This window comes from Elgaria multicarinata, chromosome 5 (assembly GCF_023053635.1).
Source record: "Elgaria multicarinata webbii isolate HBS135686 ecotype San Diego chromosome 5, rElgMul1.1.pri, whole genome shotgun sequence".
In the NCBI taxonomy this organism is placed as follows: Eukaryota; Metazoa; Chordata; class Lepidosauria; order Squamata; family Anguidae; genus Elgaria; species Elgaria multicarinata.
Window position 1 is genome coordinate 19,077,232 of NC_086175.1, and position 13,369 is coordinate 19,090,600.

The window sequence follows — 13,369 nt, forward strand, 5'->3', positions numbered from 1 at the left end:
GAAGAAGAAGAAGAAGAAGAAGAAGAAGAAGTCGTCATGTGAAGACACACATTAACTTACTGTTTATTGAGGATTCAGCTCTGAAGCATCAATAATAGAAAATCATTCACAAGTATAAGGAGCTGGGCAGAAAATGATGTTACACCAGCAACAGCCAGGTAGCAACTCAGCAGTTTTATACTTACTTCTACTAGATCACCCTTTCCTGGAATATCAGCAGGGCCCTGGCCAGACTGATGTCAGCCCAAGATATTTGGCTTCTTCACATTTAGTAAAAATCCTGCAACCTTACCAGAGCTTTGTCTTCCAGAGCCTTTGCGGCTTTAATGATCGGCAAAATACACGTGCTCTCCACTCTTGTTTTTGCCAGTTCCTTCCTGTATGTTTCATTTATACTGCCAGAAGATGGCGCTGCCTTATCGTGCAATTTTGATTTATTACAGCATTTTCTGGGTTTTATAAAATGGCGGATTCCCTCTTGAAAACTGGGAGAGGCAACGGAGGTTGATGACGTCATGAAAAGAACCCACAAGCATCCATGAGTGACCAATCATGAATGTGCAATAAATTGTTCTTGTAGAGAAGCTCGTTCTGTTACTAGAAGTAAACCCCAATGGCATTCCCCAATGCTAGGACCAACACTTTTAAAAGCGTTGTTGGCTATTCAGGAATGAATTCCTGCCTTCATATAGTATACCCACACAGAGGGTTTCCATTCTTCTGCACGGCAGGGCTGGCCTTATTCTTGCTTCCTCCTTCCAAGTATATCTCAGATACAGGAAGTCTAATGATGGATGCTACCAATCCGGTACTGCTAGTCTTTGGATCTGGGATTCAGCTTGGACTTTAAGTCCTATGGGTGAAAGCAGCAGCTCTGGAAGTAGGGAGTGTGCCCAGTCTCGAGGCCACCCAATCTCCTCAAACTCCAGCCTCTCTGAGTGGGTTACTTTCTCAGGTGGCAGCACCTGAGCATCCTTCAAAGTTAGCAGTTGCCTTAGTTCCAGTCAATGGTGGAACCAAAGTTGGAGTCCACTTCTTCAAGGATGTCTTATCCAGTTCTGGATCTGAGCACAGGCTGGTCTTGTGCATATAGAATATTGGTGCATTTTCACTATAGAATAATCATATCCTGGCTTCTAAAGCACACAGAAAGCTTAGTCTTTCAATATGCAATTCATGTAAGCAACAGCAACGAAACCCAAACTATCCTCTTCGTAACTTTAAGTAGTTAATCAAATCACCCCAAAATTTATCTTCCCCAATTAAGTAATTTACATGCTTTCCTGATGTTGTAAATAACAAAACATTTAAGTCTTATTTTATATTTACATAAGTAGTCTGCATAACTATTGTTTTAGCAAGGTTACTGCATAGGATGATTTGACTAATATTAAATATGTATGAATTTCCCTGCTGTTCCCTAGGGCCTTCAGAAACGATATGCATTTCAATAGACTGATAAGCAAAGTTTAAATTTAAAGACAAAGCCCTTAAGGATCCTGCATCTTTGGCTCTTCTGGTTTAATTGTTAACCTCTAATTTTCACCTCAGATAAACATTTAATAAATTATTATTACTGTAGGGTTTAGAGAGTTAAGTAAATTAGTTATAATTTTTCTCCCAAACAGGCTGACAGTTCTGCATCTGCCTTAACAATAAATATGACATGATTGATCTTAAGAGTATTGACTTTTTACAATGCCATTCATGCTGACGAATTAAAATTTTTCCATAGAGCTGTCCAAGAAACTATTTATTGTAGCTTTAAAATCTAAAATCTTTCCAACTGTGGTTTTAAACTGAGGTTACTGACATTATTGGCAGTAGATAAATTGCGATTAACATCTTAGCAACATTAAGTGAATTATATGATACTGAGAAACTATTGTTGTTATTTATTATGGACAGTTATCTCAAAATGTACACAAGTAAGATCATGGATGGCTTGTTAACGTGGCTTATTTGGCTATGGATGAAATTACTTCAGATTTTCTTCAGTTTAGTGGCTGCTTGTATAATGACACATGGAAGTTTTATCACTATTGCAGAACAACCAAGTTAGCTAGCTTACCTGGAATCACAGAATAGTAGAGTTGGAAGGGGCCTATAAGGCCATCAAGTCCAACCCCCTGCTCAGTGCAGGAATCCACCTTAAAGCATACCTGACAGATGGTTGTCCAGCTGCAACTTGAAGGCCTCTAGTGTGGGAGAGCCCGCTACCTCCCCAGGTAATTGGTTCCATTGTCGTATTGCTCTAACAGTCAGGAAGCTTTTCCTGATGTCCAGCCAGAATCTAGCTTCCTGTAACTTGAGCCCATTATTTCATGTCCTGCACTCTGGGATGATCGAGAAGAGATCCTGGCCCTACTCTGTGTGACAACCTTTTAAATATTTGAAGAGTGATATCATGTCTCAATCTTCTCTTCTCTTATCTTATCTGAAACATGCCCAGTTCTTTCAGTCTCTCTTCATAGGGCTTGGTCTCTCTTCTTAGGGCCTTGTTTGAATCCTAGAACTGGAGGATAATCCTGTACTACCACCTAACAATGGGATTTTGTCTATGGAAGAAACTATGAGATGACCTTGATTTTCTACAAGGTCTGAACTGAGCCCTGGTGAAATTTCTGGTTCTCTTGATTATTCTCATTTTTCCCCTATGCACAAAAAGGAGACATGATTTCAGGGAGGTTGTAGGTCTAAATTCTTTAAAGTGGGAGAGGCACTTAGTACAGCAGCAGTGGCAGGCTCCTCTTCCTTTTCAACACTGGGGTTGAGGACAACAGATCCACTTGCTGCCAGAGGGCCAAATTCCATTCTGGAGAAGCTCCCAGGGGCCACATTCCAGTGGTAGGCGGAGTCAAAGGCAAAAAGGATGGATCAAAAATACTTTTAGCTTAAAGCTCTTACTGCCAGTAACTAAGGCATTTCACCTTTTTAGAGTATGCTGAAAACCGCACAAAACCTCAAATGATCAGTGGCCAGGGAAATGAGATCAGGCCAGGAGAAGGGGGTTTAGAAATCAGGGAACCCCAGAAGGCCAGATTAGGATCCCAAGATGGCTGGATTTGACCCCCCCCCCCGACTTGAGATTCTGCACCTCTCGCATAACACTTTCTCCATTCTCCATGAAGAATACTACAAACTGCAGGCTGGCCCTTTGCCTCATGTCCAGAAAGATTCTTGTCTCTCCCCAACCAACTGATGAAGAGCTCTTGTAAATTGAAAAGTTTGCTCACTACTTTGACTTTTTAGTCAGAGCCGATAAAGGCTTTGCTCCTAAATGTCCATGTAGCAGCTGTGGCCAGGGGTGTCTTTGCATAGCTGTAGCTGGTGTACCAGCTGCATCCTTTCCTGGATAAAGCAGATCTGGCCACTGTCACACATGTCTTGGACATAACCAGACTAGATTATTGCCATCTCCTCTGTGTGGATCTGGCCTTGAGAGGCATCCAGAAATGTCAGCTGGTGCAAAATGGGATTATATGGCTCTAATTTTGTTCAACCTGCACTGGCTTCCAGATCACTGCTGAGCACAAATCAAGTGCTAGCCATTCCAAATAAAGCCCTAAATGGTTTGAGACCATTTGTTGAAGGAGCATTTCCTCCTAGAGGAACCTGTCCACCCACTGCATCCATTGACTACAGTCTTTTCCAGGCATTCCTCTCCAAGGCTTTGCATGCTCACCCCACCACCACCATTGCGCCCTGCACTGCCACCTCTCCAGTGCTGCCCATTGATGGTGAACCTTCAAAATGCACATGGGTTTTCCCATAAACTGGACACCATTTTGCTTACGAGTTCAGTACACTGAGACAGCCAACACATGTTCTTCAGGCTCTTTTCCCATCTGACCTTCCCCCTACACATGTACAGCATTGGGGGAAGGGCTGGCATCCCTTGGGGGGCTGGTAGGATGGGTACAAGCACACATGGCCCTGCTAACTCTCCGCACAAGGGAGAGAAACCGCTGAATAGGTTCTATCATCTATATGCCAGATTTCAAAAAGCAGGCACTAGCTCTCATTCAGTTAACAGAAGCCTGCTGTAAAGTGCTGAGGATCTTGAACCAGCCCCATCTAAATGCCTTACTCTCTGCACCATGACTGCAGCTTGGCAGACATTGGGCAGTTTTGCAATGTATCAACAACGCAGCTGTTAAAATGTGTCCAGGGACCCATGATCAGCTGATTATTCTTGTCGTCATTAATATGATTATTATTTTAAAATTCCCATCCAGTGTTACATTCTCCCTACAACCTCGAGTTGTGAGAAGATCCAAGGGGGAGACAGCATTGGAAGAGAGAGTATTGGAGGTTGATGTTATCCTACAATTATACAAGCACAGTATAAGTGGAGGCAAAGAGGCCCTCACCGCAGGCAACAAATCCATTGGGCCTGCATTAAAACCTCCAAGAGTCACTTCAGAAAACTCACAACTGTCAGGCAGCTGTGTAAACTGGCTCTAGACTGTTTCTCTGCCTCCAACCAATGAATGGCTAGAGAGATTCACCTTCTCATACTCTGATACATATTGCATCCCAAGGCTGGGGATAGATTGCCAGGTCTCAGGAGAACATTTGTCATTAGCTCCTTGGATGAAACATCTTACTGGACTACTAGCAAGCCCTTAGCCTAAGAAATATTCTCCCAGTGTCTATATGCCAGTTTGATAGCCCAAAACAGACCTCTTAAAACACTTGACAGAATAATAAAATTACAATAAATCAAAATAAAATCATATTCAGGCAGTTCCTCATCACCCTAAGCAACCAAAGAAGAGATGCCACCTCCATTAACATCCAAACCAAGCTTTCTTCTTCCATCATTTGGGCAAGCAAAAATGGGGGGGGGGGCAAATAAGGTGAATGAAATCTATTTATTGTAGCCTTTTTCGATTATAGTGGTCCTTTGTCAGTGTATGCAAGAAAAAAAGCAAATTTTATATTTGGATATGGCAGAATGAGCATACCCAAATTTGAAATTTTCTTCTTTCTGAAATTCCCTGATGAAGAACCATTATAGTCCAAAATGTACTGGACCACAATATTTTTTCCCCTCATTCCCTGATTGTGTGTCCGTGTGTTTCATTTTTGCTTACTTGTTTTGGAGTTCCCTTTTTGTTTTTCCATCATTTCAGCTCCAATTCAGCTCTAGCTATACACATTCGTCCTCTAGAAAATGCATCTAGCCTGTTCATAGCACTCCAAATCATTGCAGTCCAAAGACAGATATGCCCACATCACGTGTCTGGGCACATGGACCTTCCTTCCTGAATTTGGATGATAATCTACAGCAACCAGCAAACAATATTCCATGTTCAATGGTTTACCTCCTACAGTAAATTATTTGTTGTTGTTTATTCATTCATTCGCTTCCGACTCTTCGTGACTTCATGGACCAGCCCACGCCAGAGCTTTCTGTTGGCCGTCGCCACCCCTAGCTCCCCCAAGGTCAAGTCTGTCACCTCCAGATTATCATCCATCCATCTTGCCCTTGGTCGGCCCCTCTTCCTTTTGCCTTCCACTTTCCCTAGCATCAGCCTCTTCTCCAGGAGATCCTGTCTTCTCATTATGTGGCCAAAGTACTTCAGTTTTGCCTTTAGTATCATTCCCTCAAGTGAGCAGTCTGGCTTTATTTCCTGGAGTATGGACTGGTTTGATCTTCTTGCAGTCCAAGGCACTCTCAGAATTTTCCTCCAACACCACAGTTCAAAAGCATCTATCTTCCTTCACTCAGCCTTCCTTATGGTCCAGCTCTCGCAGTCAAATCAACAAAACTGTGAATTCAAACAGGCATTTATTTCCTAACTTCTTGTCTCTAGCTGAATCTTTTTAGTTAGTAGCATCTACACTGATCCACTCCTTCTCCCCACCCCCACCAAAATAATCTGCACATCAATCAAACTTTAGAAGAAACGCAATGTGACATATATAGATAGATAGATAGATAGATAGATAGATAGATAGATAGATAGATAGATATATGATTATGGGAACTACAGGTAGACAAAGGGGATTTTCCAGTAAAATCTAAAGAGAAGCACAAGTTTATTCATATGATGGATGTAGCAAAGAGGGGTGGGGGAGAAAGAGAGAAAATAAAATTTGAGGTGACTTCAATGTGAGCCAAGTCATGTAATGAACCTATAAAATGCTTAGTGAGAGGCAGTCAGGCTTGCAGATGTGTTTACAAAAAGGAATGTTCTGGTTTCATATTTATTATGAGCTTCCACTGATTTAAGACTACCATATATTGAAACCTAATAAACATCCCCCTATTTACATAGGCTTCAGCATAACATAATCTAACACAAAAGCTCTCCAGGACAGCATTACATATACGAGGCAATATGGCACAAAAAACATAAAGAAATGTACACATGGAATCCAACATATAGTTCAGAAGCAATATCTGGGAGCTTGGGGTGGAGATCAATACTCTGAGAAACTAATAATACAAAACTAGAATTCTTTAGTGTCATTCAGTCACTGTACTCTATCTGCCGACAACCTTCAAAGAAATGCATTTCCATAACATTTCAATAATCAGTTCAGGCAGTGATATCACAGACACTTAGTCCGTGTACAGACTTCTACATTTTTAAAAACTTCCAGATATGACAAGAATATAACTCCCTGGGTCTTTTCTCTCTGAATTGCACCAGTCTTGTGGAGCCTCGTGTGGTGCAGAGCGGTAAAGCAGCAGTTTCTGCAGCTGAAACTCTTCCCACGGCCTGAGTTCAATCCCAGCGGAAGCTGGTTTCAGGCAGCCAGCTCAGATCGACTCAGCCTTCCATCCTCCCGAGGTCGGTAAAATGAGTACCCAGTTAGCTGGGGGAAAGGTAATAACGGCCGGGGAAGGCAACGGCAAACCACCCCACTATAAGGCCTGCCAAGAAAACGTCAGCGAAAGCTGGCATCCCTCCAAGAGTCAGTAATGACTCAGGGCTTGCACGAGAGGTTCCTTTCCTTCCTGTGGAACAAACCTCAACACTAGATTTGAACTGATTGCTCCTTATTCCCTTTGCAAAACAAGAACATCTTTCCACCTGTGCGCTCACATTGCTTTTAACCTAATACTGTGTTATTTGGCATATCCAGGACATATCACCATATACATATACCTATATCACTGTATCACTTCATTTCTCTATATGTCTTAAAATGGGAGGAGAAGGACGATCTGGAGTGAATGACACTTTCAAGAGCTAAAGGGACAGTTCTGATCAGAAAAATCAGTGTTTCAAGATGCTATGGGGTTTGTCGGATAGGAATCTCTGGCTGTGATTGGCTGAGTAGCTTGCCTGTCACAAAGGGCCTCTGGCTACTAATGGTTGAACTCCAGTCATTCCAAGAGCTGCCATTTGCAGAGCTGCCAGGAAGAGGACATGCCAAAGGGCACTGGCAAAGAAGAAAAGACCAGACAGGGCCCTGTTGGAGACAAATAGTAAGGAGGGCTCTTGACCTACTACCTTACTTGGCAGTAGGATGCTAAACTTGATGGAACTTTGGTTTTATCCAGTAGTGCTCTTCTTCCATATATAACAGATTTCATTGACTTCCTTTTTACATTTTTATCAAACTGGATATCTTGCTGAAAACATACTGGTATATAAAATGAGAGACACACCAAATCAGTAAATGAGGTTATATTGCTAATTATCATACTGTCTTCTACTACCTCTACTGTGTTACATTTTTAAAACACACACACACACACACACACACACACACACACACACACACACACAACAAAAACCAAAATGACTTCCACTTTATCACGTAGATGAAACAGTTATCTTTCAGGGTTTGAAATTTCTGTGATCTTTATGCTTAATAAGCTCAGTAAAAGGCATTCAAATTACATCACTTTTGTCTTAGAAGTTAAATTGGGAAATATTGCGTTCTCGGAGATGATAAACTCGGGAGAAGATAAATTATCATGAGAAATAGTTTTAATTGATTTACCATAATAAAAGTTATGCGACTTTGAAGTGCAAATGACACATTAAAATGAATCTACAGTATGTTGATAATAAAGTGGCTTCTTTGTTAATGGAATTACTGACAGTGCAGATGCTTACAGGAGAGCTGCCTATTGTTAAGTTGGAAGCATTGATGGGAACCAGAGATACGGGGGATTTAAATTCAAGTGCAGCTCTTTAGTTATGTTTGGATTGCAACAGCACCGGCTGGAAACACAATGCAATAAGTATAACCAACAAGTGCTCATGATAAGAGTCGAGTTTTGAAAGCTGCCCCATAAGACTGGGAAGAAACACGTTCTATAGGCATGTGTGAGAATTTCATTTGGGCTTTCAAAACTATTGAGCATCCCCCATTCACAACTCTGAGCACAAGCAGAGTGTTCTCCAAAAATGTTTGCAAATTCTTGAACATGCACTTGCGTTTGACAATTGCCCAAATTTCAGGGGGAAAGCAGTTTGAAATAGCACATTTTAAAAAAAAGGAAAGAAAATACTATGTAGTATTTAGTCTACATGCTTTAGTCTATGAGGGAAAGCTGTGCAACGTGTGTGTGTGTGTGTGTGTGTGTGTGTGTGTGTGTGTGTGTGTTACATAATTTACCTATTTGTGTTCAATTCCCAGTTTTTTAGCATCAAGTTGATGCTCAGGGGATCCAGGAAAACATGAACATCACTTGAATCCATTTTACTTTTATGACTTGTCAGTGTGGTGGGTAAGATTTCATGTATCAGCTCTGCAAAAAAGATACTGAGTGGCTGTAGACAAACCATCTCAGTCTCAGCTACCAATCTGCAATATGGGATAATAGGTGACCATATGAAAAGGAGGACAGGGCTCCTGTCTCTTTAACAGTTGTCTTGAAAAGGAAATTTCAGCAGGTGTCATTTGTATATATGGGGAACCTGGGGAAATTTCCTCTTCATCACCACAGTTAAAGCTGCAGGTGCCTTGCCCTCTTTAGTATCTGGTCATTCTAGTACAGCTCCTGCAGCTTTAACTGTGGTGATGAAGAGAGAATTTCATCAGGTGCTGAATGCATATAAATGACACCTGCTGAAATTCCCATTTCTATGCAACTGTTAAAGATACAGGAGCCCTGTCCTCCTTTTCATATGGTCACCCTATTACTGATGTGAGACACATTGCACACTCAAAGAACACTAATATATGTTGTTGTTGTTGCTGCTGCTGCTGTTGTTTTCCCACCAATCTTGCAAAGGAAGTGTTGTGCTGCAGGAGAAGGAAGAGGAGCTGACACACAATCCTGGAATGTAAGGAGGCCCAAATTATAGAAAACCATTCAACCAACAAGATAGCTCACAAAAAGAGTTGGATGTCTGATGGGTAGGTACTCAAGCAGAGTGGGACAAGTGAAGATGGTGCCATACACATGGGTTGGTTTGAAATTTAGAGAAGAAAACGGTCAATAACTCCATCCCCACCCACCTACTTGGGGGCATGGCTTTTAAACTTCACCAGCTCTGGAAGTGACACAAAGCCCTTGAAACATCTTATGTCAGGGGTTGGCAACTTCAGGGGGTTGGGAGGGGCTGCATCGCCACTTCCCCAGCTCCCACCAGGGGGCACAACACACCCCTACCACTACCACAGCAAATGTTGTAGTGGCAGCAGAATACAGGGAGGGTGAAAAATGGCAGGGTGGGACACATCTGGAGCACATCCATGTCTTAAGGAGTCTCTTAAGTAGTCTTCCATTTTCCATGATTGCACAGAATATATGCTAACATTATGAAGAATACTTCAAGGATCTATCACTGCACCCTTAGATTTGATGGATCTTCAAGGAGGTACATTGGGATAAGATGTACCCCCTTCTGTGCCAATGGTGTACATCTGTGCCAATAGTATATGTTCACAAAGCATGAACATACACTAGCATTGTATACAGGTAGGCCAACACAAATTGTTATGACTGGGGAGTCAAATCTAAGGATGTGCAAATCAGCAAAACCTGAACTTGTTGAGGTTCTCCAAATTCCACCGGATCTACACTACTGCTTTAAAGCGCTTTATAACAGTTTTGACAACTGTATAGGGAGCGTGTCCTGGGCCCCAACCGTTGTCAAAACTGTTATAAAGCACTTCAAAGCACTTTAAAGCAGTAGTGTAGATCCTGCCCAACTTGTCTCCATATCAGATTGCAAGCTTTGTTTTTGTTTCTCCAGGAAAATTTGTACAAAATTACACACACATTTTCTCACATACATCATTTTTGCACATTTTTAAATGTATGCATTTTTCTCCCATTATTGAAAATGTATTTGCATGCATTTTTTCAAAAGAACACAATGTTCATGTGCATTTTTCAAAAGTATTCATTTTTCCATCCCCATTTTTCAAACATATACATTTTAATGCATTTTTGTTGGTTGTTCTGCAAACCACATTGCAACCTTGGGAATGTACAGATTTCGACAGCAGATTGTGTTCAGGTCCATGTTTGGTTCCAGGAGGTGCAAACTGGGCACATTCTGGACAAAAATGTTTTATCCTGGTTGTGCTTTTTATATTGTATTTTGTATTTGTATTTTTAACTTGTTGGTTGTTTTATGATGATTTTAATTTTTGTGAACCGCCCAGAGAGCTTCGGCTATTGGGCGGTATAAAAATGTAATAAATAAATAAATAAATAAATAAATAAAACAAACTGAGATAAATGTCTCATATCCAGTCAAATCCAATTTTCACATGTGGCTCCTACTCTGATCCTTAACAAGAGCATCCATTATTTATGCCATGGCTTTTGTCACTGAACCAGTAATTAGGGATGTGCTCCGCTTCTCTTCAGTTCAGAGAAGCAGGAGCGAGGTGGCCTAATTCGCCTCCGGAAAAGGCGGAGGCGAAGAGAGTCAGGGGGGCTGCGGATCGAGGCGAAGAGGATTGCCTCAATCCGGAGCTTCGCCTGCAGGTAAGTGGGGGGGGAGGGGGACTAATCTGGCGCTGCCGGCGCTGCCATTCATGCGGCGGCGGTGGCAGCATCAGGTAAGGGAGCAGGGAGGAGGGACGCTTACCTTCCTCCATCGCAGGCTTCAATTGAGGCCCTGGTTGAAGCTGGAAGTGAAGGCCGAGGCCTCTTCCGGTTTCAACCGGGGCCTCAATTGAAGCCCACGACGGGTAAGGGGGCGGGGGCGGGGGCTGGGCCGGGGGTCTGGCCTACCTGGCACCACCGGTGGCGCCATTCATGCAGCGTCGCTGGCGCCGGCACCAGGTAAGGGAGCAGGGAGGAGGGACGCTTACCTTCCTCCGTCGCGGGCTTCAATTGAGGCCCCTGTTGAAGCCGAAAGTGAAGGTTGAGGCCTCTTCCGGCTTCAACCGGGGCCTCAATTGAATCCCGCGACGGAGGAAGGTAAGGGGGCGAAGTGGGTGGGTGGTTTCTCTTGCGCCGCCACCGTCCATATAGTGACGGCGGCAAAGCCGGATCTCGCTCCGCAGAGCGGGAGACAGGCAGAGCGGCGCGAAGAGGATCGGGCCCGTTCCAGATTTTCCTGATCGGGCCACGAAGCGGATTGGGGGGTCCGTGCACACCCCTACCAGTAATGCAATAGATTTGCCCTATATCCCCAGTTGATTTACAAGTTTTATATCATGCCCTTAGTGGTTCTGATGTCTGAATACCAACTTACATAGACTGAGGTTTAGAACTTCATCCCACATACCTGCTTCCCTCGGATTATCCCCGTAGTGCTCAGCTTTTGCAGTTGTTGTTGTTTTTACTACCGGGCGACAGTGATCCTTTGCATATCAGGAAGTGAGTTTAAGGTGGGGAAATGTAAAAAAATCATTAAAAATTAACGGATGACCCAATTCAATTCAAATTTGATATGCTTAAAGCTCTCCCTAATATCTATTACTGTACCAATTTTGGTGTCTTTATCTTTAAAGTATACACAGATGTAAGCATTTCTTTAAAATCCTGCTCCTGTGCCCCAATAGTGGCTTGGAAGATACGCTCAAAAAGTAGGGGCTAAATACGGCAAATCTTTTGGCTTTATAGCACAATTAAGGCAAGATGCATGGGAGTACTTCACAATCACAATAAGGTGTTTTCCACAATAAGGTGGAAAACTTCTGAGTCCTTTGCATGCAATTCGCAGTGATTGCACAGTATAACGCTGGTGTGATAAAGCTCATAGTCTGGGGTAGGCCAACTTTTCTGGCCCGTTATCATATTTGGCGATTTGAGTAACTCTCCAGGCACCACCACAAAATGGAAATGCTTCAGATGAAAACATCTTCCACATTCATTTCCTAAGAATCTAAGCCTCACATGTGGCCCAAAGTGATTCATGGGGGGGGAGGGGTCAATGGAAGCAGGAAGAGGCCCTCATTTGGTTTTGAAGCGATTCCAGCTGCCAGTAAGAAAAATCGTTATTTTTTAAAAAATAAATCTGGGAATGGAAGGCCACCTTGGTGAACACCAAGAAAGGTGTCCAAGGGCTCACTGGCGCCCGCCGGCATCATGCCGCCTGCCTCTGTGCTAAATAATCCTAAGGAACATTTACTCAAAATACAAAGGCAAACTAGATAAAGAAAATGTTTCTGATTCTGCACACTTGTCATTGGGAGTTGTTTCTACTCCCTCCTTCCTTTCTCTCTTTGTAGTCTTTTTCAAAGGAAATTTGGGGATTCCTATTCTGATGAAACATTTGAGGAGTTCCAAGAGAACCTAAATATTTAAACAGGAATAGTAACATTTGGCCCTAGTTGTCCCTGCTTGCTTTCCATATTCCCATGAATTTTTCTGGGTAACCCTATGAAAGACATTCTTTTTACATGATTCATAATTCCTCTTTACAGCTTCGATTTCTCAGATAGTTCTCTATCCCCCAACATGCCCATTGTATTTTGCTTGTTTTTTTGTTTGTTTTGTTTTTTACATTTTTTATTCTGTAGACTACAGCATTTCAAATACATACAGAAAATCCTGTTTAATGTAGAATGTCAGTAGAAATATACATTTTCCCCTATTTGGTTTTGCACTGCTATGGGCCATTATTTTGTAACTTCCTCTTGAATGTTGTGTTTCGCTTTATTTCCCAACTTTTTCAAACATCAGAATATGGGAAAACATAGTTAACTAGCTAGAAATACCAGTGTGCCTGCAATTATCCTTGCAAACCACTATATATTCCAGATGCTTTCAGCAGGGAAAGCTCATACCTGAGTTTTTAGTATCTGTTTAAACAAAAATAGATGTTTATCTCTTTAAAATTTTGCCAGGGTGCTGTCACTTCCCCATTTACTAATGTTATGTTGTGACAGAATGTGTCAGCGTCTCACAGAAATGAAAAGAGATACAGTCCTCTATTTAGTGAAGCTGAAAAATGTGTCGTCATCAGTTCAGTAAAACTCGTCTTCC